Here is a 27,093-nt window from a genome sequence, read left to right on the forward strand (position 1 = left end):
GTTGAAGACCCAAGGATGACTAATCAGTCTCTACACGCAACGCACAGTGTCAATGAGGGCATCAAATCAGACTAATGATGATGGCAGCATCAGAGATGGAGGAAGATCATAAAGTTGGAGGGTACACCTACCAAGAAAGAAGGAAGATGAATGAATAATCTACCAACTGAGTGGAGGAGGCTACAAATAGCCAAATACCCCCAAAACTCGCCAACCTAAAATCTAGGGCCAAAATATGACCGACCAACATTTAATGCTGGTAAAATGCTAGAAAATCTCAAAAAATTTCTAGAAAATGTGAACAATGTCGGCAAGTGAGACAAACTAACGAATACAGAAACTGCTCGGGAAATGTATACAAAATCTTGACTAAAGAAGAAAATCCATTGAAAGGCAATAAACTAAGTGCTCTAGAATGAGCTATCTCTTGCATCAAAACAAGTGACAAATTAGATAAGAGCTCCTAAAATCCTTGTCTAACTCAAACTAAGGCTCACAAACAAAAGATGACAAGGCATAACAATCATACTGCTAGCATCCCCTGTCAAATCCTAGATGTTGCGAAAGGCCAATGAAGAAACAAATCTTGGGGTCACAAGAGGAATGCCAATGTTGATGAAGACTGCCTATGAAGAAGCTCCTCACAATCCTAGGAAACCCCTCTGAAACACTAGGAGCCAAGGAATCCACAACCGCATCACCGAGATCGTCCCCCTCTAAAAGGAATGGGGTATGCAAGGCAACCACAGAAGAAGAGGGTGGGGAATGGAAATCAACCAATGGAATAGGTGGTGCCCAAGCGGGAACGTGTGTAGATATAGACAACTGCCTTGAAGGACCCTACATAAGATAAGAAAAATGGAGCCTTTAAAGCTCGCTCTCCTACCAACCTATCGCGATAATAATCCTTGTAGAAGAATCCTCAATCCAAACGGCCTACTCGATGAAGACAACCCAGGTACCAAGCCTAATAAGGCCATAAATTGAGAGGAGTGGAAAGTCCAAGTCTAGAATATAAATGGCCTATGAAAGGGAGCTCAAAGCACAGGAAATAAAGGCAAAGTGCTACCACCACTAATAGGCACCGATACAATGTCACGAACAGTGACTAAACCCTTAGAAGGACATAGATCCTACAACAAATCACCTCGAGGAATCATATGACTAGAAGCTCCACGATCAACCATCCAAGGCCTCTCTAAAGGCGAGGCAATCACTAAAAAAGGCTTCTTCAACTCATCAATATGAAGGAATACAAACTCATGGGTAACTGCTAGAGTAGAGGTAGAACACTTGGATGTTTTAGCTCCATCCTTCACTCCCAGATAAAGGTAAGAATACTTCTTCCAACATTTCTCCTTTGGATGTGTCCCCTTCCCACAATATGGGCATTTAGGCTTCTCCAAATCGTAGTCAGAACTTGAAGAACTCTCCTGCCATATAGCTCATGACTTCCCTTTCTTCTTCTTCTCCCCTTCCAAACTTACAACAAAAGCTTTGGTGGAGGTGGATCCACTGGCAACCTCTTTGATGCGCTTGTCATGCTCTAAAACAAAGCGGAGCAAGATCCTCCCATAGAAGCTTCTCACGGGTCCTCAATGTAAGAAGGCTAGTGGAAGACATCAAACGGGAGAGATGGCAACTAAGTCAAAAGAATCATAGCCATATCATCTAAAGAGATCATCCTGCCAAGGGACGCAAGCTTACACCTCATATCCTCCAACCTGTTAATATGATCCTTCATGGAAGAAACATCGTCAACAGCGAGCATTTGTAATTTCTTTTGGAGAGTAATCCAATGGGCAAATATATTCTAATGGTACAAAGAAACAAGCTTTGTCCACACTTCCGCTGCTTTTTGCAACCTGCACACATGCACTAGCACAAAATCCTATAAGCTCATAAGGAGGAAAGAGGCAATCTCTATGCTTCACGATCCGAGCGATAATCTCGCTGCCATTCGGACAAGTGCAAAGAAGGCTCCTCATCTGTATTATCAAAGCCACGAAACTGGTTGTAAGATATCTTCAAAATCTTCTAAGACACCCACAAGAAAGTTGCATTTTGGTGGTAGACAGCCCTGAAATAGAAGGAAATGACTCCAAGATCACAAGGAAGTCAATATAGAGAGTCTGCCCAAGGAAGCAATATTGTTACCTGCACAAAGAAGTCGCCTTCAAGAAGAGAGCTACGTTTTCAGCAAAACGTTGAAATGGCAAGGCTGTCTAGCAATCTAGGGTGGTCTCCTCCACGAGAAATCAACTTTGTGTCTCTCTTAGGCTCTGATACCATGTGAGAGCATGCAACAGAATAAGGAACACAAACACAAAGACAAAAGAACAAAGAGAGACTACAAGAAAGAAAGAAATCTGCATTGAACAAGGAAAAAATGTTGAATACATAAGGAGAACTTATCAGTTCTTGTACGCAGCCCATAGCATCAGTGAGGGTACCAAATCAAGCTAATGACGACCGCAGCACCGTAGATGGAGGAAGATGACAAAGTCGGAGAGTGCACCTACCAAGGAAGAAGGAAGATGAATGAATAATCTGCCAACTAAGTGGGGGAGGCTATAAATAGCCAAATAACCCCAAATCTGACCGACCAACACTTAATGCTAGTAAAATGTCAAAATTTTTCAAAAAAAATATCCTCAAGAGGGTGGACAATGTCCAATAGGTAATGCAAATTTACGAATGCAAAAACTCCCTAAGAAATGCACACAAAATTCTCACTGGAAGAGAGAATGCACTAGAAGGCAATAAACTAAGTACTCTAGAATGAGCTACCTCCTCCATAAAAACAAGTGATAGATAGGTCAAAGCTCCTAAAGTCCTTGTCTAACTCAAACTGCGGCTCATAGGCAAGAGATAACAAGGAATGACAATCATGATTGCTAACAACACTTCTATGCTAGCGATACATAGCATGCCTTACTATAATAAATCCTAAACCTAGATGGCTTGACTATCATAGAAAACCCTAATCCTAGTGTTACTTAGTGTCTAGGAAACTAAGGGCAACAACTATGTTAATGACAGATTAAATGCCTAGGGAGCCCAAATCATGGATCAAAGGGCATCAACACATAGTTCATGAGATGGCCTACAAAGTCCCCTCCATGGAATGGGCGGACTATGTAAAGAAATGCTCTATAACAAAAAAACACAAAAACAATCGTACAACAAATGCACAAACTCATATAGAACACAATTAGGGTTCGGGTGATGCAAAGACAGTGAACACAAGAAATAATAATGAATGATTATTAAATAGAATACCATGCTCAATGTAGGAAACATGCTATACAATGAAGAATACTGACCCCTAAACCCCCATGTCTCAAAGATCGGGGTAGAAAGTATGAGCTGGAGAGAGTGTCGTACTCTAACGGATCTCAAAACATGGCAAGGCAACCGCCGAAGGTGTCTAGGAGAAGCAAATGCAGCAAAGATGTGTTGGATCAATGTCAAATGGGCAAAAGATAAGGTGAAATGAGCAAACGCAGATGATGATGAGGATGAGGATGAGGATGAGGATGAGGATGAGGATGTGGCAGCTGTACGGATGGCTAAACAGCAAAAATGCAGATCTGCAGCAACTTTCCAAGGCAAGGCGGCAGCAGGCTGATCAAAACACAGCAGTTTGCTAATGTGGACAGCTGGGAGAGTGGACAGCTGGGAGAAAGCAGTTCTAGGCTGGGCAGCAGCATCTAAAGGTTGAAATCTGAAAATGCCCGCTGGTAGATCCTCTGGCAGCAGCTGCCAGCTGTTGTAGGGGCTGATCAGGCTGAAACTCCTCCATAAACAGCAAGAGGGGCTCGACACCAGGCACCAAAAGTAGGTAGAATGATGGACAACTCTAGCTGAAACTCCTTCGTAAACAGCAAGAGGGGCTCAACACAAGGCACCAAAAGTAGGTAGCAATGATGGACAACTCTAGCTGAGATATCATCTGCGAGCGGGGTGTGGACAATAGAGAGAGAGCACCTAAAAGCTGCAAAAAATAAGATTAAGGCTGAATGGAGAGCAACATGCCTATTTATACAAAGTTGGGTTCTCCCAATTAGGGTTGGTATTCATGGGACACGTGCACTCTCTAGGAACGCATTTCTTTTTAATAAAATGTCTAATTCATTAGCTAATTGAGTTTTGAGACTATTTTAATAACGTTAATGCATTTTTAGTTCAATATTCCCTCTTAGACCCAAAACTAAAACCAGAAAGGAATTATACTAGCCCAAGCCCAAATTTTCTTTTCTTTTACCCCAAGGCATCCCACTCCAAAGGAGCCAACATGTCGGGTAAAGGGTACATGTCGGCTACCCAATGACCTACCAAGACTATAAAGGTAATAGCTATCTTACCAAGGGAGCCCAAGTGCTCATCCTAGAGAGGCCAAGGCATCAAACAAAGGGTGCTCATTGACTGCCCAATAGCCTATCAAGACTTGCAAAGGTGAATGGAACCATAGTGAACATTGCTTCTTCCCCTTTTTTTTTGGAGAGGTTTTGATTGTTTGGAATAGATTTAACTGTAAATAAGAATTTTCAATCAATTTTCATCCTATTGAGTAATATGTGCCCTTTTGGGAGAATAAAGAGATGGTCAAACCCAAGACCTTCACAAAACAAGCAAGCGATCCCAACTACCACTAGGTATCAATGACAAAGAAATTTATAGAGGATATGCAGTGAAAGTAAAAAAGATAGGTAGAAGTAAGCTAGGCAAGTTGAGCAAGCAAAGCAAGCAAAGGAAACTACCCTAGAAGACTGCCATGTGAGTTGCCACGAAGATGGTGGATCCAAAGTCGACCACTCCAAAAGACTAAAAAGGGATAAATACGCACAAATGAATGTGTACAAGAACAAAATATAAATACACTGGAGTTATGCAAAAAGCAATGCAAGTGATCATACTCATGCAAAAATACTATATAATAGTGCCATTTGGACAATGCTCTCACAAGGAAACTATTCACTTGCCCAATATCCTTTTACAATCATGGTCATCCACAAGATACAGATAATGAAACAACGTACAAAATCATAAATATCTCCGAAGCAATAACTTAAACCAAAATCCTATCACCCTCACGAGCAGAAATGCACTCCCTCTCAATGTGGAAGGGAAAGCCAAAGGAAATCACCCTCTCCCCGTCAGTCCACAGCAGTGGAGGAGAGTGCATCTACGAAGATCCTAGGTAGTAAGTATTGAAAAACCAGGTGATTGACCACTTTGATCAATATGTCTGTAAAATTGTCAGATGGCACAAACTCTAGGTGGATAATGCCTAGCTCAATCTACTCTCTGATAAAGTGGAAAAGGACTCCAACATGCCACATCCATGGTATGATTATCAAGTTACTAGCCAATGCTATGGCACTCTAGTTGTCACAATAGATGATAGTCAAAGAGTCGCACGAAAAATGTGAAATAGCCAGTAGTCCCCTCAAGTAGACAGCCTTTGTGGTACCATCAAAGAGGGCTCGATGCTTTGCCTCAGCTTTGTGGAGGCAATCATTGTCTCCTACTTATGACTTGACCAAGAAATGAGAGTCATATATAACGACAACATATAGTCGCCGTGAGATAAATGGGTGTCAAGATCTCCAAGCCAACCCAAATCAGTGTACCATAAGTCAAACCATAAGAAAAAGTACACAATATATATCTCAACACATCCATACAAGCAATCCAATGTGACATTTTAGGTGCATTGCAGTACTAACTAAGAAAAGACACAAAGTATGCAAGATCAAGCCCAATATGAATCAACCAGAGAGATTTTTCTACAACAAACCTATAGGTGTTCTCATCAAAGGGCTGTCCTAGGGAATCCTTAGATAAGTAAATAGTGGGATCAAATGCCATGGCCATAGGCCATGTGTCTAATCAATATAATACTATTCCACTAATTGAAGGGCATACTTCTAGTGTCACACAAAAATACTTTTCCCAAATCAAACTAGTTACTACCTGCATCCCCAAGAAATAGGATAGCTTACCGAAATCAATCTGCAAAGTAGAGCAAAGTGGGTCTTAATATCTACTAAAGTAGCAGACTCTAGGCCTGTAATAAGTAAATCATCTATGTACAAGAGAATGTAGCTGACCCCCTCTAAAGTGGTTCTTACATATAAATTCAAGTCATAACAGGTAGAATGAAATCCATGAGTTCTAAGGAACTCATCCATCCTACGGAACCAAGAATGTGGTGCTTGCTTCAGCCCATAAGGAGCTTTCCATAAGCAAAAAACCTTATTTTTACAATCAACAGAAGAAAATCTTGCAACCAACCAAATAAAATGATGTCAATCGCACAGTGGATGTAAGGTCTCCTCATAATCTACACCATGTTTTTGTTGAAAACCTTGCACTACAAGGAGATCCTTGTATTTATCCAAAGTTCCATTAACTTTCAATTTAATCCTAAAGATCCACTTATTCCCAATGACTTTCTTATGACTACAAAAATAAAGACAAGAGTCAAGACTTGAGACTCGTGAATCATAACTGGAAACTCAAACTAAATACAAACTAATATACTAGGGAGTGAGTACTCAATAGACTATCAAAAAGATACATTATACTAGACTCTCGTACATCAAAAAGATACATCATATATCATACTCCACCAACACCAAAGAAAGGGACTAAAGAATTTACCCACCACCCAAAAAAAGAAAAAAAACCTTGTGCTAGAATAGCCATTCCCCATATGGAACGGCCAGCTTGCAACATTGTGAAACGAGACAGGGAATGTTGGAATGGCCATTCCCCGCATGGAACAAAAATAAAGACAAGAGTCAAGACTTGAGACTCATGAGTCATAACCGGAAACTCAAACTGAATACAAACTAATATACTAAGGAGTGAGTACTCAATAGACTATCAAAAAGATACATTATACGAGACTCTCGCGCATCAAAAAGATACATCATATATCATACTCCACCAACACCAAAGGAAGGGACTAAAGAATTTACCCACCACCCAAAAAAAAAAACATTGTGCTAGAATAGCCATTCCCCATATGGAACGGCCAGCTTGCAACATTATGAAACGGGACAAGGAATGTTGGGATGGCCATTCCCTGCATGGAACAGCCAGCTTGAAACGTTCCAAGCTTGGAACAAAAGGTAGGGAACATTCCAAACCAGTGTGGAACACGTTTCCCGTCCCTGCCCGTTAGGAAACAGCATTCCAATATTCCAAGGCCTCGTTCCATCCATTCCATGTTGCTATGTTACATTCTCTCCCTCTCCCTCTCCCTCTCCCTTTTCCAAATCCCTCTCCCTCCTCATTCTTTCCATAATGCATAGACCTTTTCATGAAGCTTTTCGTCTCTACACCACAAATCTTGTGAAGGCCGCGAGTAAGTCAAATTGCTACTATTGGACTTGCAAGTTTTGTGGAAAGACGATGGCAAGTAGTGTGATGAGTCTCATCATCCATTTGACCAAGGTGGGTGGTCAATGCAGCCCATGTTCTCAAATCCCTCAATCCATCGCCAATGAGATTATAAAGTACTCTCCCCTCTCCAATCAAAGAGGTCTCAAGAGAAGGTGGTCACCCCCGACATGGAAGTGGATACTTTTGAAACTCCTACTCCTAGTTCATGCACCTCAACAGCCTCAAGCTCCACTGCCACTGTCAGAAGCAAAAGGCCATGTAGACAAGCTTCGCTACAAAAAGCTACGGATCGTATTTCCAATCCTTGGTTATTTCTCAAAGAGATGCAAAAGAATGCAGAGATAGAGATTGCACGCATTATTATTGAGTGCAATCTCCCATTTCATTTGCTTCAAGTGCATAGGTGGCACAGAATGGTCAAAGCTATAGCCATAGTTGGTCGATGCGAGGGGTAGTATGGCATCACCTACAACAACATGCAGATCATGAAACTCAACGAAAAGAGGGAGAGAATCAACAAATCTCTTAAACCCGTATATGTTGGATAGGCAAAGTATGGTTGTACCATTCTTTCCAATGGACAGAGAGAGAGGAAGAAATGGGGTATCATGAACATTCTTATTTCATCACCTCTTGGCACCTTTTTCTTGCAAGCCATGGATGTGGGGCAAAAAGAAGAAAGACTAATGGGGCCTTTCATATACACACATATTTCATAAGCTATTATTGAGGTAATCTTAAAAATCAAAATTTATATTTTAGTTTGTAGTTCATTATTCATTTTACATTTTAGTCTACATTTTTTAAATTCTAGATTACTTATTATGACTCATGAGTCATAACTCTTTTTTCTATCTCCCCTAAATTCTAATTTCCATCTCTTATCTCATCATACATGGCTTATCTACCCCAATCTCTTCCAATTTATCTACACCCTTAATCTCACATACCTTCTCTTTCTCTTTTACCATGAAGGTTGGTGTGGCCAAGGTGATACAAGCTTCCAACTATCGAGGGATGGAATGCTTGCTTAAAACGGAGCTTCCTTCTATTGTTTGGACCTCATGTGCCACCTAGTGCCTTGACCTTCTCATGGAAGATATAAGGTCACTTGATTGGGTAGAAAAGATGGTTGCAGATGCTTGCAACATTATTGATTTCATCATGAAGAAGATAAAGGTCTTGGCTATCTTTCGCACCTACTTTGATGTGGAGTTAAAGAAGCCCTCCAAGTCTCGTTTTGTCGCCATGTGGTGGCTTTTAGAACGACTATATGATGTGCAACCCAAGCCATCAACCAGCTGTCATAAAGAGAGTCGTATCCAAGATGTCCTAAGCGAAAATGCCACAGATGCTCAATGATTGTAGGCTCTCGTACATTGGCTAAAGCTTAGAAGCAGTGGAACTCAAAACCCTCGTGTCACACAAGTGTCAAATTTTATTGTTGTACTTAGCATTTGATAAAAAGTTAAATCAAATGTGCTCAAATAACTTACACATGCAAGGTGCACGTCAATTATTTCATAGTGTGGGACCCAAGATCCTAAGATATCAGTTGGTACCAAAGACAAAAGTTATAATAAGTTATGCCTAATACGCACTAGGTGGTACTTGCTGTCAAATTTGGACCTAGACTAATTTAGTGGCCACTAAAATCAGTAGTGACATTAGAGATTAGGCAATAATTAATTAACTAATGCTAGTCTAAAAATTAGTAACTGCTCAAGGATACTTGGGAGACAAATTGGCCTAGCCAATTTAGTTATTGTCTAGTGAAATCAATATTCTGAGCAATAAAATAATTATTAAATTAATTTTCAGAATACTACTTTTGAAAATTAATTTAATAAGCTAGATAATGCTGAAAATGGGATTAAAAGGTTGCTACTTGGCAAAACTTGTCCATACAAGTGGAAAAGCCGTTTTGGGGGCTGATAGAAGTCCATTCCAGCCTTTGTGAGAGAAAACGATGCTGTTAGAGAGCAAGGAGATGTTGTTGATGTGATTTGCAGCCACAAGGACCAGTCTATAGCAGATCATAACAATTTGGAGCCCTCCAGCTAGGTAATGGCAGCCCAAGGTTCTTTTGGTGCGGGGTACAACATACAAGAGGGAACAACAGCCTTTCTGGTAGTCCCAAGTTGTAGATGATAGCTTCCATGGCTATTTGAGCAAAGGAGCAATAGTTTTTCAGCCTTTCTCGCGTGACAAAACTCTGAAATTTCTCTCCCTACAACACTCTCTCATCCTACAGGTCTCTCAAGTTATCTTAGCAAAATCCAACCATTTGAGTTATCAGAGATGGAGATATTGAAAAATATATATTATAAACCCTAATTTACAGCAAAAATAACATCCACCTCAAGATACATGCTCAAAATTAAGAGCCCCCACTGAAATTAACACAACCATAAGTCTACATCTTTGATTGCGAAATTATTCCTAACACAAACTATCCCGAATACAAGGGCTTGGAAGATGAAAATGTCCGAGACAAGAGTCATATGATGAGTAGCTTCACTATCAACAATCCAAGGAGTAGCTAAAGTACTCGATTCTGATGAGTGGGTGGCCTCTAAAATCAACTCATTGGGAGGCAACTCCCTAATGTGAATGAGACTCGTATCCTCAAATGTCTCTACAGAAACAATATAGGCCTTTGCAAACCAATCTAATATGCCCTCTAGCATTGAGTGTCAAAGTGAAGCAATGCCGAAGCGAATGACCAAGACAAAGAGTGAACAGAGAGAAAAGAGAGAGAGAGAGAGAGAGACAATGAAACGTAGAAAATCTACAAAGAAGAATACTATATAAGGACACAGAAATATACATGGGTGCAAAGAGAATATTTGCATATGTCTCCACCTTGAATATCTCAATCTCTGTCTGGTGCACAGATTGGACGCCGTATGCGCACATAGTGAGCATCAGAAGGTCCCCAAGAATAAAAGAACTCTACTTTTTACACAAAAACCAATGAAAAAAGCTTGCACGACATGAACCAGAGACCAATTGGGTGCAATCTCCTCCCATGCCTTGTGTGAGCGCTCCACAAAGCATGTATTTTATATATTATTCATCTTCAAGCTCAAGAAATAGCCCAATTTACAAAATAGCATGCTTTACCTTTTGTGTTTGCTTTTGTGCCACTAAAAAAGTAAAGCTATTGAACGCCCAAGAAGTCAGGCGGTACCCAAATACAATGTCCAATACAAATATTTAAATCGTGCGCCCATGCGTATACAAAAATAATAAATAAATATCAAGCGCTTTAATAAATAAGCACGACAAAATATAGGCGTCATGCCTAAGATACGAGCCCATGAAAAATTGATGATAATTTGAATATACGCTATCCTCCAATGCTTTCCAATGCCACCGTTGCTTGCTCTACACATCAACTGAAGCATTCACAATTGTTAGAAAAATAATACAATTAAACCGACAAAAGTGAATACCTAGCAATCTTCAACTAAAAATAAATTGATTAGAAATCAATCCTAACATTAATTTATTACGAGTACGCACTCTAAACTCATAAAAGTTTATTAATTTAAATATGTATTTTGCAGAATCACTTGCTATGGAATCACCCACGTACACATAAAATTAACAAAACGCCGGAAAAGGATAGACGTCCCCATCGACTTTTCGCACAAAAAATCCACTTTGTGTATGAGCCCCGATAATAAAATTTTACGGAATCCACCGCAAAACCTCACGGAATCCACCATAGAATATGCCTCCTGGCATCATACCCCCGTCAGCAACAAAACAATCTTAAAATTGGGCAAGAAATTGTGTATGCCTAGGATGCATCTGATTTTCTTTAGCTTGAATTTCATTCACCCATATTAAATAGGATTTGCTACTTTTACGTAATGCACGTTTAGCCTGAGTATGAGTAAGCAATGGAAAATTATTGGAAGCATGCATACCATGCAGTGTGATTTGTTTTCCTTGAAAATAAATTTTAATTGAATGCGTAAAATAGCGCCAGGGCATTCCTAAGATAATGTCACTAGACTGCAAAGGTACAACTAAGAAATTTCTTTGTTCAGTATAATCACCAATTTTAATTTCTAAATTATGCACCTCTTGTGTTCCATTATATCTCGTATCTAGAAATGCAGCCTTGATGCGATAATGTATAGAAACAGTTTGTAAATTCAATTCTTTGACTAATTTTACGAAAATAAAGTCATGTGTGCTCTCATCATCATCTAAAATAATCTTTTCTTTACCATGCACAAAACATTTCATTGTTAATAAGAAATGGGGAGTTTGCATACCTGGCAAAGTATCCAAAGTAGTACCAATGTCGTTGTCATCTTCCGTAAAGTCCGACATTTTCTCACATTCTTCATCTTCTATTGCTCCCAGATAATTGATATGGACGGATGGCTTTTTGGATTGACAATTGACTACTAGATATCCAAGTTGATGACATTTATAACAAACTATGGATTTTGCTTTGGATACATTATTGGTAATGGCATAAAGTTTAGGAATGTTGGGATTTGATTGTGGGAATGGCTTAGGGTTTGAATTTGTGTTAGATGGCAAGGCAGGTGGTCGTGTCCAAGATTTACGAAATGAAGATTGAAGAAAACGACTTTGATTGAATCTTCGAAAATTTGAATTGTCTTGTTTGGAACTAAAGTTACCATTAGTTGGAAATTATTGTGGTCGCTTGTCTCGTCCGCGAATTTTATCTTCAATGTCATGGGCCAAGCAAATTGCATCTTCAAGGGTTGTTGGCTTGAACATATTAACTTCCGCATAGAAATGTCCAAGTAGGCCAGACATAAACTTGCGTTTATGAGTTGCTTCAGATACATCTTCGAACATACATAGTTGCAATAGAGCATTCCAGAAACGAAGAGCACGACAAGCTTTGCAAGCTTAATTGGCTAATCTGCAACGATCTACCACCGACCAAGATAGATCGCAACTTAAAGATTTTATACGACGTACCATCGATGCAACACTTGAAGCCCAATCATTTGCAAAGAAACAAAGATAAGTAAAAAAAACTTCAAATTTCGTACTTTCAATGGATCACGCGATGGAAAGACTACTTATTTTTATCAGTGAATTTGATGATTACTTCCATGAAGAAACATATGCTGAGAAAGACAAAATTAAATGTGTCACTAACCATTTAGTTGACCAAGCATCCTTATGGTGGACTGTGGTTCGCAAAAGCATTGATTATCCCACTACTTGGGAGACTTTCCAAAAGAAATTTTTGCAAAGTTTCTTTCCTCTCCAATTCTACGAAAAAGCCATTAAGCAATGGGATATTCTACAACAAAGAGATTGCGACCCTATTTTACAATACACCGAATCTCACACTCTCGAAACCTTGTTAGCAGGATGAGCGTAGCTCAAAGGCGGGTTTACAAGGCTTGTGTATATATTGTTTGGCTTTTATAATATTTCTCCTTTACGATTACGAAATTCGATGTCACAATCATCTTCCAAGAAAATAATTGTGCGTATGGACTGCGTATAGTTTGCGTATAATTTGCGTGTTGATAATTGATTGCTGTAATCTACTTCTGTCAGTTCACAGGTGTGAACAGGGGCTTCCAGAGAGTAGTAGACTGATTCGTATGCTGCTGAGTATAAACTGCTTCTAAGGTAGTTGTTAAATAAGACTTTAATGACCTTTGTGCCTCAAATTGCTTAGAGAACTTAGAGTTTTAAGTCTTTATGACTTAGCTTGATTTTCGTGGACAAAATGACGTTTTCGGCGGAATCGACGGCAGCCAGTTCATACTGCCGCCGTAGACGGATAAAAACGATTAAATAAGCTTTTTAATAAGCTTCTTCTTTGAAGCTTATAACTTATCCCTTAAAGCTTTGAAAGCTTTGAAGCTATAGAGGAAAATTGCTTATCTGTATCAACGACTTGATGAAGGAACTATCCGCGTGATCCTCCGTCTACAAAGGCTAGTGCCTCACGATCTGAGTATACAGCAGGGGATTCTTGACTGCCAAGGACACGCTGGTATCGACCATTTGCCACGAGACTGACTGTAGAGCTCGATCGTTCCAAGAGCTCCGCCTACACGCGAGATGATAAGCAATTGGAAGCTCTCGATCTCACCTTCGCTCTGATACCACTGGTGTACAGATCGGACATCGTATGCGCGTGTAGTGAGCGTCAGAAGGTCCCTAAGAATAAAAGAACTCTACTTTTTACACAAAAACCAATTAAGAAAGCTTGTACGACATGAACCAGAGACCAATTGGGTGCAATCTCCCCCCATGCCTCGTGTGAGCGCTCCATAAACAAGAAATACCCTAATTTACAAAATAGTACGCTTTAGCTTTTGTGTTTGCTTTTGTGCCACTAAAGAAGTAAAGCTATTGGGCGCCCAAGAAGTCAGGCGGTACCCAAATACAATGTCCAATACAAATGTTTAAATCGTGCACCCATGCGCATACAAAAATAATAAATAAATATCAAGCGCTTTAATAAATAAGCGCGACAAAATATAGGCGCCATGCCTAAGATACGCGCCTATCAAAAATTGATAATAATTTGAATATGCGCTATCCTCCAATGCTTTCCAATGCCACCGCTGCTTGCTCTACACATCAACTGAAACATTCACAATTGTTAGAAAAATAATACAATTAAACCGACAAAAGTGAATACCTAGCAGTCTTCAGCTAAAAAGAAATTGGTTAGAAATCAATCCCAACCTTAATTTATTACGAGTACGCACTCTAAACTCATAAATGTTTATTAATTTAAATATGTATTTTGCGGAATCACCCATGTACACATAAAATTAACAAAACGCCCGAAAAGGATAGGCGTCCCCATCGACTTTTTGCACAAAGAATCCACTTTGTATATGAGCCCCGGTAATAAAATTTTACGGAATCCACCGCAAAACCTCACGGAATCCACCGTGGAATAAGCCTCCTGACATCACCATCATCCCCGAGAGCAGTCTTTAAAGTCTGTAGCCTGAAACCTGTGAAAACAACTCATAGAGACTTTTGTAATCAGGGTCTATAAATAGGCTGGAAAAAACACGAAAAATAATGCAAGTCGGCTGCATTAAATACAGCCAGCTGCTTTCCGACTGCTACAGACTGTTGTCCGACTGCCATGTGGCACTCCTATACCTATCGCCTGCCAATGAGCTGTTGTACCTACTGCTCATATCCACGAAATGATAAGCTAACCAACTCTAACACCCCCTAGGTTCTCTCCATGAATTAGGTGTCCCTTGCACTTTTGGATCTTGAGAGGTCTTCTTCACTTAATGTATATAATGTAAGTTATTTGTATCAATTGTCTTAAAACAAATGGAAGACTAGCATATATCCATTCATGGCTATAGGTTTTCTTATCTAATCCTGGGGTATTTTACAAGTTGCACATGAGTGAGCACAATACTTGATATAAAATTACAAAATAAGGGTGCAAATGATCTTGATCACATATATAGTGCAGAGACAAAGCGGAAGCAGATAGAGAGTGAGAGCTGTGAGCTGAGAGCAAACATGATGATCGAGAGGTTCAATGACTCAAAGCTGAAGAGTATTTGACACTGATAGAGTGAGAGTGAGTCGTCGGATGGGTGTGTAGCAGAGTGGTACACACAAGGAATGAAAGTGTATTTATACTCGGGGTACGGTACACTTACACCCGTTTGGGTAGGTTCACATATGTGAAGTAATATATACACGAGAGAGCGCGTAAAGGGCCTTTACACCCAACAACCTCCCACTTAAAGGTCCTAAGCAAACCTTTAAACAACTGCCACAAGTCTAATACAATGCTCATGTGGAGCCTTTGCAAGACTTTTAGTGAGAACATCTATAGGGTTATCCTGTGATTTGATCTTAGTCAGGGTGACTGGACCATCATCCAAAACCTGTTTGATAAAATGATACCGAACATCAATATGTTTGGTACGCGCATGAAACATGGTATTTTTAGCCAAGCATACAGTGCTCTAGCTTCACATCTAAGAATAGGTGTTTTGGTGGGCAACACAAAATCCTTGACCAAACGACCAAGCCAAACTGCTTCTTTTGAAGCTTCAGTAGCTCAAATATATTCAGCCTCAGTGATAGAGAGTGCTACTATTTTTTGCAATCTAGAGCATCAAGAAACCGCCCCACCCGTCAAGGTAAAGATATATCCACTAGTAGACTTGCGAGTATCCAAGTCACCTACCATGTCTGCATCACAATACCCCTGCAAATCCAACGTACCCTTGCCATAGCAAATACATTTTCTTTGTGTACTCCTAAGGTACCGTAAGATACATTTCATTGCTTTCCAATGTGCTTTGCTAGGATTTGATATGAATCAGCTTACAACTCCCACTGCATAAGCAATGTTAGGTCTAGTAGCAACCATAGCATACATGAGTGAACCACAAGCTGAAGCATAAGGAACACCCTTCATAGTACTGGCTGCCTTATCATCTTTTGGGCAATCTGCTTTGCTAAGCTTAAGATAGGGTGGAAAAGATACACCAAGAGACTTAGCATCAGCCATAGAAAAACAATCAACTACTTTGCTAATGTACTTTTCTTATGAGAGAAATAAGAGTTGTTGCTCTCTATCTCATGTGACACGCATGCCCAAAATATCATCAACTGCATCCAAATCCTTCATAAAAAAGGCTGAATTCAGCTGCCTTTTCAATGCATTAATCTGGCTTTTATACTTACCAACAATAAGCATATCATCCACATAAAACACAAGTATAATAAGGCTTCCATCATCAGCCGTCTTAATATATAAGCAGTGATCTGCACCACTCCTTTTAAAGCCATGTGAGAGCATGAAGGCATCAAACTTTTTATACCATTGTCTAGGAGCCTGTTTTAAACCATACAAGCTTCTCTTAAGCTTGCATACCAAATGCTCCTGTCCATGTATAACAAAGCCTTCGGGCTATTTCATATACAGCTCTTCTTCAAGATCACCATACAGAAATGCAGTTCTAACATCCATCTGATCAAGTTCAAGATCCATAGATGCTACAATGGCAAATAACACTCGAAGAGTGGTCATTTTGACAACAGGAGAAAACACTTCCTAAAACTCAATGCTCTCCTTTTGTGTATAGCCCTTAGCCACATGTCTGGCTTTGTATTTGGGTTTGTCATCCACACATTTGATTTTATAGACCCATTTGTTAGAAATGGTGTCATGAGGACATGTATTTTTGAAACCTCACTTAATATGTGGATTAATTTTTAATCACATGATTAAGTAAATGATGCACACGTGCGGTGCAACTGGGGTTAAAGTAAATTTACGAGTCAGGGACCCGAAGAAATCATGGAATGTCAAAGGCAAAAGTTGCTATAAGTTATGCCGCACAAGTACTTGGTGGTCTAAGTAAATTTACGAGCCGCGGACCCGAAGAAATCATGGAATGTCAAAGACAAAAGTTGCTATAAGTTATGCCGCACAAGTACTTGGTGGTATCTGGTGCCAATTGTTGGCCTAGGTCATCCATTTGGCTATAAGTGTCAGTTGGTGTCACTAGAGAAGTGGTGTTTAATGGTACCTAACGCCAATCTGATGGTCAAAGATGGCGCAGAGACACTTGGGAATGGAGGTTGCCCAGCCAATTTAATTATTGGCCAGTCGTATTATTTTTCAAGGCATTGAAATAATTATTAGATTAATTTACAGTATTTTAAGGCTGAAAACTAATATTTAATTATGAAAAATACTGAAAAAACCATTTGGGAAGGTTGCCACTTGTGAAAAATGCCCATACAAAGACTGAAAAACGTCTTTAGAGGCTGGAGAGAGGCATTTCTATAAATTCAGCCTGCAAGAGAGAGGAAGGGGAGGCTATTGGTCTGATTTCCAGCAATTGGAGGATCTTCTGAGGCAGCTAGGGGCAAAAGAAGACCAATCAACAACAGGAAACAGCATCTACAAGCTGTTGAGGCAAGGCAGCAGCAGTAAATGACTAATTTTCTTTAGTTCTTTGCATCTACATGCTGTTGTGGTAGGGCAGCAACTGCACTTGACTGATTTTCAGTCATTCTTCGCGACAAAACTCTGAATTTTCTCTTTTTACTTTCCCTCTCATCTCCCAACCATTTCACAGCCTTGCTCCAAAGATCTAAACATTTGAACCCTTGGAGGCTGAGAAATTGCAAGTTTCTCATCTGTAAACCCTAATTTACAGCAGAAATTAGGGTTTAGCAACAGCCTTGGAAAGCAAGTCAGAAATTGGAAGCTCCAAGACTTGGATTCAACAAGGCTGAAGGTGAATTTCAGCTAAGTTCACATGGAGGACTAGGCAACCATTGAATTTGGGACATTTCCATCGTCTATGAAGTGGGTGAAGGCCAATTGAGTGCCCAAATCAAGGGGCAAAATAGATTGAAGACTTGCTGGTCACTTTGGACAGCAAGGGGAGTTGAAATACCGAAAGGGATTCGGAGAATCCCATTGTAAGTCAATTTTTCTTCAATAAAGCTAACGAAATACCGAAGGGGCGCCAATTTTGGGGCCAATCGGATATGCATTGTCCAAGATCAGTAAGTAAATTTGTATTTTCAGATTTGCGTTTATTGTTTGCTACTATGATTAAGTTGTAATCAGGGATTTACCACCCTATCCGAGGAGGAAGGCTGGTTTCAAATGGTTTTTCTATCCTTGGGCAATGCAACCAAATCACAAGTATCATTCTGATACAATAACTTCATTTCTTCTTGTATAGCTACCTCCCACTTTTTCTTTAACTCACTATACATAAGAGGCTCAACTTCATCTATGAGTAAAATGCAGTCCAAAGAAGGATCAAATCTTTCTAGAGGTCTTCTAACTCGTGTAGACCTTCTTACCCAATGATCTGTGTTATCAGGTAGTGGATCCACATCCAAGGGAATGTCAATGACCTCATTGTTTGGCTGCTGAGCTGCATGTTCAAGTTGCTGTAATACAATTTCAGGTTGCTGTAATTCATTTTCAGCATGCTGATTTTGGTGCTCACACTAATGTTCAGCCTCCCCTTGCTGCCCATTTTCATCTTGCTCAAATGATGATACGCTGATTGTCATAATCAGCATCAAAAGGAGCTGAATTTTCAGTGTGCTGATGGCTATTCAAGTAACTGATCATGCTGAAATTTAACTTTCTTTTTATCTGAGTCATTAGATGTGACATTTTTCAGCAGTTTTGACTCATTGAATATCACATCCTGACTACGTAGCACCTTTTTTATGCTTGGAACCCAAACTCAATATCCCATTTCACCTTCATCTCCATAACCCATGAAGATGCCTCTATGAGATTTCATGTCAAGTTTAATTCTGCTACCAACAAATACATGTACATAGCATTCGCAACCAAAGACTCTTAAGTGGTCATATGAAGCACGTTTGCCAGACCAAACCTTTTTAGGAATGCCATTGTCAAGTGCACGATGTGGAGATCGGTTGCAAATATGCACTGCGGTTTTAAGTGCCTCTCCCCAAAACGATTGCAAGAGATTACTTGTGTACAACATGCACCGAATCTTCTCACATAACGTGCGATTCATTCACTCAACCACACCATTAGAAGATGGATTGTAAGAAGCTGTAAGCTCTCGTTTAATCCCATTGTCATCACAAAACTTATTGAATTCTTTAGATACATACTCTCCCCCATTATCTGTTCTTATGCATTTTAACTTTAGGCCTTTTTGGGTATTAACCAATGCATAAAACCTTTTAAAAGCATCCAATGGCTCACTTTTCTGCTTAAGCAAGTAGACCCATAGCTTCCTAGAGTGGTCATCAATAAAAGACACAAAATAACGGAAACCACTATGAGTTTTTATTGGCATGGTGCAAACCAAGATGCATGCCTTCCTAGAGGCTCCATGAGAGTAGGGACTCCTTACGTGTTTACCAAAAATACAATCATCACAAAAGTCAAGCTTTGAGCTTTTCACATCAACTCTTTTAAGTGAACAGAGTGCCTACAAACCCTTTTGGCTCATATGTACTTCAGCAACTGCGACAAACTTTCCAGGAAGTGCCTTGCAATAGAGATAATACAGAGTCCCCTTTTTACCACCTCTAGTAACTAGCATAGATCCTTTTTGTATTTTCCACATACCACCATCAAAAGTAGTAAAATAGCCTTTGTTGTCTAGCTGCCCAACAGAAAGCTCTTCTTGATGCCAGGAACATATCTAACATCATGAAGAATCAATTCCTAACCATTTTCTAGAGCCAAGTGTATGGTGTCCATTCCTTCAATATCACATGCATGATTGTTGCCAAGGTAGACTTTTCCAAGATTACCTTCTGCATAAGTAGAAAAACACTCCAGAGATGGAGTTACATGAAAAAAAGCACCGCTATCAACAATCCACGATTGTGACAAACCATCATGAGCTGACAACAAAGCATCTATCACATTTGTTTTAGTAATATACATATCCTCCACTATCATAGCAAGCGGATCTGAAAATGCAACTAGCAAATCAACATCTTTATCATCTTCTATCTTCTCAATAACAACACTAGATACCACATTTGCTTTTTCTATCTCTTTAGGGGTAGAGTTGTCATCCTTGTCATTCTTTTTGCCTTTTGCATTAGCCTGCTTCTTACATTCTTGTTCCTTTTTAAAGTACCTACAATCGGGCTTTTTATGCCCTTTGCAACCACATTGATAACAAGTTACATCTTGCTGTTTTTCCTTGCTTTTGTTGCAATTTTTGTTTTTATTTGCAGCATTATACCTTTTTTCAAATCTTCCTCTTACATTGTAGGCTGATCCACTGTTTTCCCCACTTGCCTTGCGTCTAATCTCTTTATTCATAATAGAACCACACACACCATCAAATATCAAGTTGAGGTTATTACTCAATGACACAACAAATGCTTCCCATGAATCGGGCAAGATCATGAGCGAGAAGATAGGCCTCAATTTAGAATCAAAACCTGGCAATCCTACATCCTGTAATTGACTCAAAATACCAATGAAAGCATTCAAATGCTCTAAGGCAAGTTTGGACTCATCAAGCTTTAAGTTGACCAACTTCCGCATGAGATGTACCTAATTGACAGGAGTTGTATTCTCATAAGTAGCCTTCCACTTTCCCAAACTACATAGGCAGTATCAAGTCCCTTTATATCAACCAAGATATCATCTGTGACAGCCATTTTAATGTAAGTAATGGCCTTTATATTCATCTTGGCCCAATCCTCATCTGACAAAGCAACAGGCTTATGTTCTTCTAAAGCATCATCACAATTCTCCAGAAAGAGTATACCCTGTATATGATCTTTCCAAAGATCAAAACCATTTCCGTCAAATTTAGGAATCTCAAAGAGATTCTTTGTGTCAGATGTAGATACACTACCAGCCATCTTCAAGAATACACAACTGCAATAAAGGGCTGAATGCTTTCAGCCAATAGCAAGGTTTCTGAATTGTGACAACAAGTACACACTCTTGTACTTCCAAAGTGTCCAAGAAGCAGATGTTTAGCTGCAAATTTCAGTCTCAAGTCCTGATTACAGCATGTGCACTAATCAAATCTGATACATTTGCATTAAGGATAGCTCCCACTTCAATAGTACATCACCGAAATTCCCAAATTCAATGACCCAAATGCTGTATTTACCACTGTTTCACTGCATAATGAGTATTCAACAATGCATGTACCAAGAGAAGCTACCCTTTTTCAACATTTGAAGCATCCAAAACTCTGAAGACCCCCACTCACAGCAGTGAATCTGCTGCAAATTTCACTGTCCAGTCTCAACATGACTCAAAAATACATCACCAATGTGAAAAGCCCCAAAATTCCTGCAATGAATCTGCTCCAATTGCATGAATACATCATCCTCAGCATCAAGTGCTGGCTAACATTGCAGAAATTTCACAATTTCTGCAAAAGCCCCAAATTATGGGGTCCAACAGTGCACAATTTCAAAGAAATTGCCTCATCCAAGCAAAAATTTCACTTGCATTTGAGAATCCCCAAAAAAAATTTGAGGCCTGCGCACTCAATGTCTGCAATTTATGGTCCAGAGGTCACTGCAATATGTGTCAGGCACCAAATTTAGGAAAAGCCCCAAATTTTAAGACACAGATTTGCACTCTATACTTGTAGGTGTGAGAGAGGGGAAATAAGGTGAAGAAAATTAAAGAGAAAAATGTGGCATTGACCTTCTGCCCCGTTCGTGTGACGAGATGACTTGTCACCCGTCACATATAGATCGTCGTGCAGCCCCATCGGTCATCGTGCAACCCGCCTGACGTCGCATTCAGGTCTTGTCTGCCTGGCCGAATGCAGATCCCGTCGCGCTAGTCTTGCCTGCATGCTAGTCCTGAAACCTGCAAGTCGCCTAGGCTAGACTATGGTCACTTGTCACCTATCACACAATCCGTTTGACCTGTCGTCAATTTGTCATCGATTGTTACCTATTCGTCTACTCGCCACACGTCGCCTGCTCCTCAACAATCCACGGGATTGTTACGCCTGTTGGTCTACCCCTCAACAACTTGCGTGAACCTAGTTCTAATACCAGTTTACAGAGACGAAGCGGAAGCAGATAGAGAGTGAGAGTTGTGAGTTGAGAGCAGGCACAATGATCGAGAGGTTCAATGACTCAGAGCTGAAGAGTGTTTGACAGTGATAGAGTGAGATTGAGTCATCGGATGGGTGTGTAGCAGTGTGGTACACACAAAGAATGAAAGAATGTATTTATACTTAGGGTACGGTACACTTACACAGATTAGGGGTGGGTTCACATGTGTGAAGCAATATATACACGAAAGAGTGCGTGAAGGGCCTTTACACCCAACACATAGGATGACAATATCTAGGATCAGAAGGCTAAGGGATCTGGAGTGCTATCGAAGTAAAGCCTAGGGAAGCGCCTTGTAAACAAGTCTGCAAGATTATCCTCTGTCTTACAATAGACCAAGAAAATGGTCTCATCCAGAATCTTCTCCAAAATGAAATGGTACTGGATCTCAATATGCTTCGTTAGAGCATAAAAACCATGATTCCTGGCCAAGGCAATGCAACTCTCATTGTTGTTGAGATGTTTGCAATCACACCTACTTCAATCTCTTTGGAAGGCACAGTAAGGGCTCAAGACAAGAATCCCATAAGCACAGTAGGAGGATGTGCTGCCTAGACTTTCCTATAAAGCATTGTACTTGCTTCCTTTTCTTTAATGAAATGATAGTACTCTTTTCTTTCTAGTAGTGTTTGTGTCATTATTCACACACAAGATTGTATTTATGAGTCCAAGTCTCAATCTTGGAACCTAATTCACTTGTGTGACAGTTGGTCTTGTCTTTGTCTATGTCTTCATGAATTTGGTCTTTATCTTTCAACCTCCATAGCTTCCCCATTGCCATGTCCTAGATCCATGTTTCAAAATGGTATCAGAGTCCAGTCGGGCATGGCTTAGCTCAGCTCAGCTCATCTTCACTTTTGGTCAGCTCATGACTTCACTTCCAGCTCCACTCTCACTCTACCTTTAGTAAAGCTTCAATGACTGCCATAGCCAGACAGCACCCAGTCAACTTTGAGCTCTTGGATCTTATCATACAAGTCAAATCTATTCTAAGAATATCTTTGTCACTTCAGGGTGCATCAGTCTGTCATAGAAATTACAGACATTAAGCTACACACTGCCCAGCATGTGTTCTCTTGCCCACTATCAAAACAGGTGCACTCTATGGTCATACGGCCAGATCTCTGCATACGGGTCACCATTCATCCTACGCTTAGAGAGCAATTGAAGCTTAGTTCAAAGGCTTACTCAACACCAAAGGTCTCATGGAATAGTCACTTCTGTGAGCTACTGCGAGGACTGAAAAACCAAGCCAGCACAAAACCCTAAAGAAGTCTGCCATAGCCAAAATCTCTCAAGCTCATCTCTCCATTTTCTCTCTCCTGCCACTTAAACCTGGCCAAGACCACTCTGATCTGAAGTCCCAACATCAAATCAAGGAGGGAAAGATTTGGATTTGGAAGATCTTGAAGTTTTTGAAAGACCCAAGAAGATGCAAGCATAATGTCTCTTGACACTTATTCAGTGACTTTTGCCACTTGTGTGCTCTGACACAATCAGCTCATTTGCTGATCTGATCTAAGAATTTTGGTGTTGATTTATTGCTACTTCAGCCATCCAACATGGGAAAAGATTCTCCAACAGCTCGCTTTAAAGGAGCCGGGTTTCACACCTAGCAAACCCGCATCAAACTCATCTTGATGAAGAAGGGCCTATAGACCATTACCAATGGACAAGAAAATAAGCCTCGGATGCGATTCTTGCAATTACTGGGTAGAAGAATGATGGCAAAGCATAGGCCATCATCGAATTGGAGTTGGATGACAGCTACATCCATCATATAGATGCTTGTGACACATTCCATGACACTTGGGATAGATTAGATACATTAATGACGTACTCTTTAACTCTTCACACTTTAGTACACATGCTTTACTTGCAGATACAGATGATGACATGCATACTTGGATTCTACATTCAAGTGCTTCCTTTCATGTCCCCCTCGTCGTGAGTGGTTTTCTAACTATGCAGGGGGTCGACATAGTGTTGTCCATCTTGGGAACAACTATGCATGTGACATTGCAAGTATTGGCAGTGCACAGTTGCAGTTTCAGCATGGTTCTATCTTCACACTTCAGCATGCACGGCATGTACCTCAGCCATAGTAACACGGGACAGCAGCGTGGGACGGGGGGACGCAATCCCAGGGACGGGAACGGGAGGGGATGTTCCAGAACGGACGGATGTCCCGTCTCCGAGTGGGGACGCTGGTGAGCCAAGCGGGGATGCGTTCCCGGAATGCATGCGTATTAGGGACGCCAATTGGGGACGGCCCAGGGAGCCATTGAGCCATTTTTGAAAACAAAAAATTTGACTGTTTGGCTGCCAACGGCCATTTCCGCCATGCTCTTGCTAGTGTTTCCTATATAATGCTCCACTCTCAAGCTACACTCACACTCCAAGGCCAAGAGTCTCAACTTCTCAAGGCTCTCTCTCCCTCTCAAGTCTCAAGTCTCAAGGTTGAAGGCCGGCGTGCTCAAGGCTCTTCCTCTCCCTCTCAAGTCTCAAGTCTCCACTCTCTCCTCCCTTGGGCCTCAAGCCTCAAGGCTCAAGGCTACCCTCTACATTGTACAAGCTTTCTCTCTCTCTCTCTCTCTCTCTCTCTCTCTCTCTCTCTCTCAAGTCTCTAGAGTCTAGACTCTACTCTCCCTCCCTTGGGCCTCATAATTCATTGCTCAAACCTCAACTTTCAAGGCTCAAGGAGTCAAGCCTCAAGGGCAAACTTCAAAGGCTACTTCTCATCAAACTTTCAAAGTTTCTATCATCTATGGCATCTTCATCGGCTTTCCCATCTACAAACCAGCACACATCTACCGCGGCATCCACCTCTTCACAAAATGATAATCATGAAGAAACCACCAGCCCCACTCGAAGGAGAAGATCCGCGATACATCGATGGTCATGGTTCAGGAGGAGGTGCTAGAGCATGGACATGCAAACTTTGTGGATACAAACATAGTGGTGGTGCCAACAAGGTGCGAGCTCATCTCTTGAGCGAACCCAGGAATGAGGTGAGATATTGCACAAAGGTGACCCCGGAGAAAAGACGAGCTTCTTGATAAGCTCGCAATCTATGAGGTGGCCGAAGCGGCAAGGCGATCTCCACAAGTGGCCATTGATCCCAATCTCATGGTGGAGTCACGAGGACGTTCTATGGAGGCTAGCGGCAACTTGGGTAGAGGTGTGCCATCACATATCTTCCCATCGACACCTTTTACATGTGGCCCATCCGCATCAACCACCCCATCTTCTCGTCCTCGCCAAAGTACCCTCAAGGAAATTTGGAATCCTCGCTTGAAGAAGAGACGGACATGGCCGTGGCTCGTTTCTTCTTTCATGATCACATTGCTTTCCGTGCGGCTCGGTGAGTTTCTAGTGTCAAGTGATAAATAATAAATTATTATGTTCATTTAGCATTATTATTTATCATCATATTGATTCTTAACATGCTCTCTTTGATTTATGAACATTGAAAAGGTCTCCATACTTTAGAGCCATGGTTACAAAGATTGGGAAATATGATTCTTCCTATGTTCCCCCCTCTTCGGAAACCCTTTGCACCACCCTTCTCGAAAAGGAGAAGAGGAGTGTTGAGGCTGATGTGGCAAAGAGCTATGGGCAATAACGGTGTCACACTTGTGGTGGATGGATAGAGTGGCACCCGCAAGCGGTCTATTCATGGAGTGGTGGCCTACTCTCATGGAGAGATTTATTTTTTCGACTCACATGACGCCTCCGGCTCCGGGAAGTCCACCGATGTGCTTGCTACGGAGTGGGCAACAACTTTAGAAACCATGGGAGCAGACAATGTGGTGACCATTTGTGCAGATGGCGAACCTGCAAATTGAGCAGCAAGGAACATACTTCAAGCCACATATCCTCACATCACCGTCTCTTTTTGCATGGCCCATTGTCTTAACAATCTCATCAAAGACATTGGGGCCCTACCATGGATAGCTCTTGTCATGGATGAAGCCAACAAAATTGTCACCTTTGTCCTCAATCATGGGAGGATTCGCCATGAGTTCACCAAGAGGTCAAACCTCTCTCTGCTAAAATATTCAGAGACACGGTTTGCTTTCAACTTTCTCATGTTAGGCCGCTTGTCCACATGTAGCGGGGCATTACGAGGACTCTTCCTTAGTGATGAGTTTTCTAGCATGCCAGAGGCTTCCACAGCAAGGGGGCAAGAGTGCAAAGCACGAGCAAATGACACGGCATGGTGGGAAAGTGTGAAGCGCATTGACACCATGATCAAACCAGTCATTGACCTCTTGAGGGTTGTCCATGGCATGTTGCCATGCATCGGCAAGGTATATGAGGCCATGGATCGGATGATAGAGCACCTCAAGGTCTATGTTCCTAATGAGGACTACGATGAGATCAAATCCATGTGTGTGACAAGGTGGGATGCCTACTACTCCCCTCTCCATGCAGCAGCCTACATGGTGGATCCCAAATTTCAAGGTTGCAAGTAGGAAAAGGATAGAGAGGTTAGCAATGGCTTCAGGATTATCTTGGATCAGTCGCAGGTATCAGGCGCAAAATCAGAGATCAATTGCAATTGTATTGTGAGAAGAGGGGTAGTCATGGATTGCCAGATGCACAGACGGATCGCTTCAAGATCGGCTCAGCACTTTGGTGGGAGGATTAAGGTGCAAATGGTCCAGAGTTGCAGCAATTCGCCATCTGCATTCTCTCACAGTGTTATAGCTCCAGTTGCTTGGAGCAACTTTTGTCAGTGTATAGCCACATCGCCTCTAAGAAGAGGAACCACCTTGGAGTGCATCATGCCAATGATTTGGTCTTTGTGAGTTCCAACTTGCGAATGCTTTGCAAAGGCATGGTGAAGAAAGCAGATTCATTCACCGAACGGGAGCAGGCACAACAAGATCTAGAGGTTGACCCACTTCATATAGCTAAGATTTTGGAGGACCTTGAGGGCATAGGTGAGGAGGAGCCACAAGTTGTCGAGGACTTCACAGAGTCCATGGAGATTCCGTTTCATCCCACTGTTCGACCCACTACTTAGTCTCAACTCTCGAGTCTCGACTCTCTAAAGCAATCTAG

At 41.1% G+C, this 27,093-nt stretch overlaps 1 protein-coding gene, 1 long non-coding RNA gene and 2 pseudogenes across 2 annotated transcripts in view; 2 read left to right on the forward strand and 2 right to left on the reverse strand.

Annotated features, from left to right (window-relative positions):
* Positions 1-27,093, reverse strand: part of LOC148038166 (fiber) — a 54,364-nt gene that overhangs the window by 10,432 nt on the left and 16,839 nt on the right. The window lies entirely within an intron of this gene.
* LOC148038168 (uncharacterized) lies at positions 9,349-26,642 on the reverse strand. Its single transcript, XR_015689156.1, has 3 exons — positions 11,709-26,642; positions 11,018-11,162; positions 9,349-10,817 (listed from the first exon to the last, which is right to left on the reverse strand). It is a non-coding gene; the product is annotated as an uncharacterized LOC148038168 (long non-coding RNA).
* LOC148038169 (uncharacterized) lies at positions 24,870-25,391 on the forward strand (annotated as a pseudogene).
* LOC148038170 (uncharacterized) lies at positions 25,520-27,055 on the forward strand (annotated as a pseudogene).

This window comes from Lygodium microphyllum, chromosome 3, assembly GCF_053477565.2.
Source record: "Lygodium microphyllum isolate KBCC chromosome 3, Lygodium_microphyllum_v1.1.10, whole genome shotgun sequence".
NCBI classification, from domain to species: Eukaryota; Viridiplantae; Streptophyta; class Polypodiopsida; order Schizaeales; family Lygodiaceae; genus Lygodium; species Lygodium microphyllum.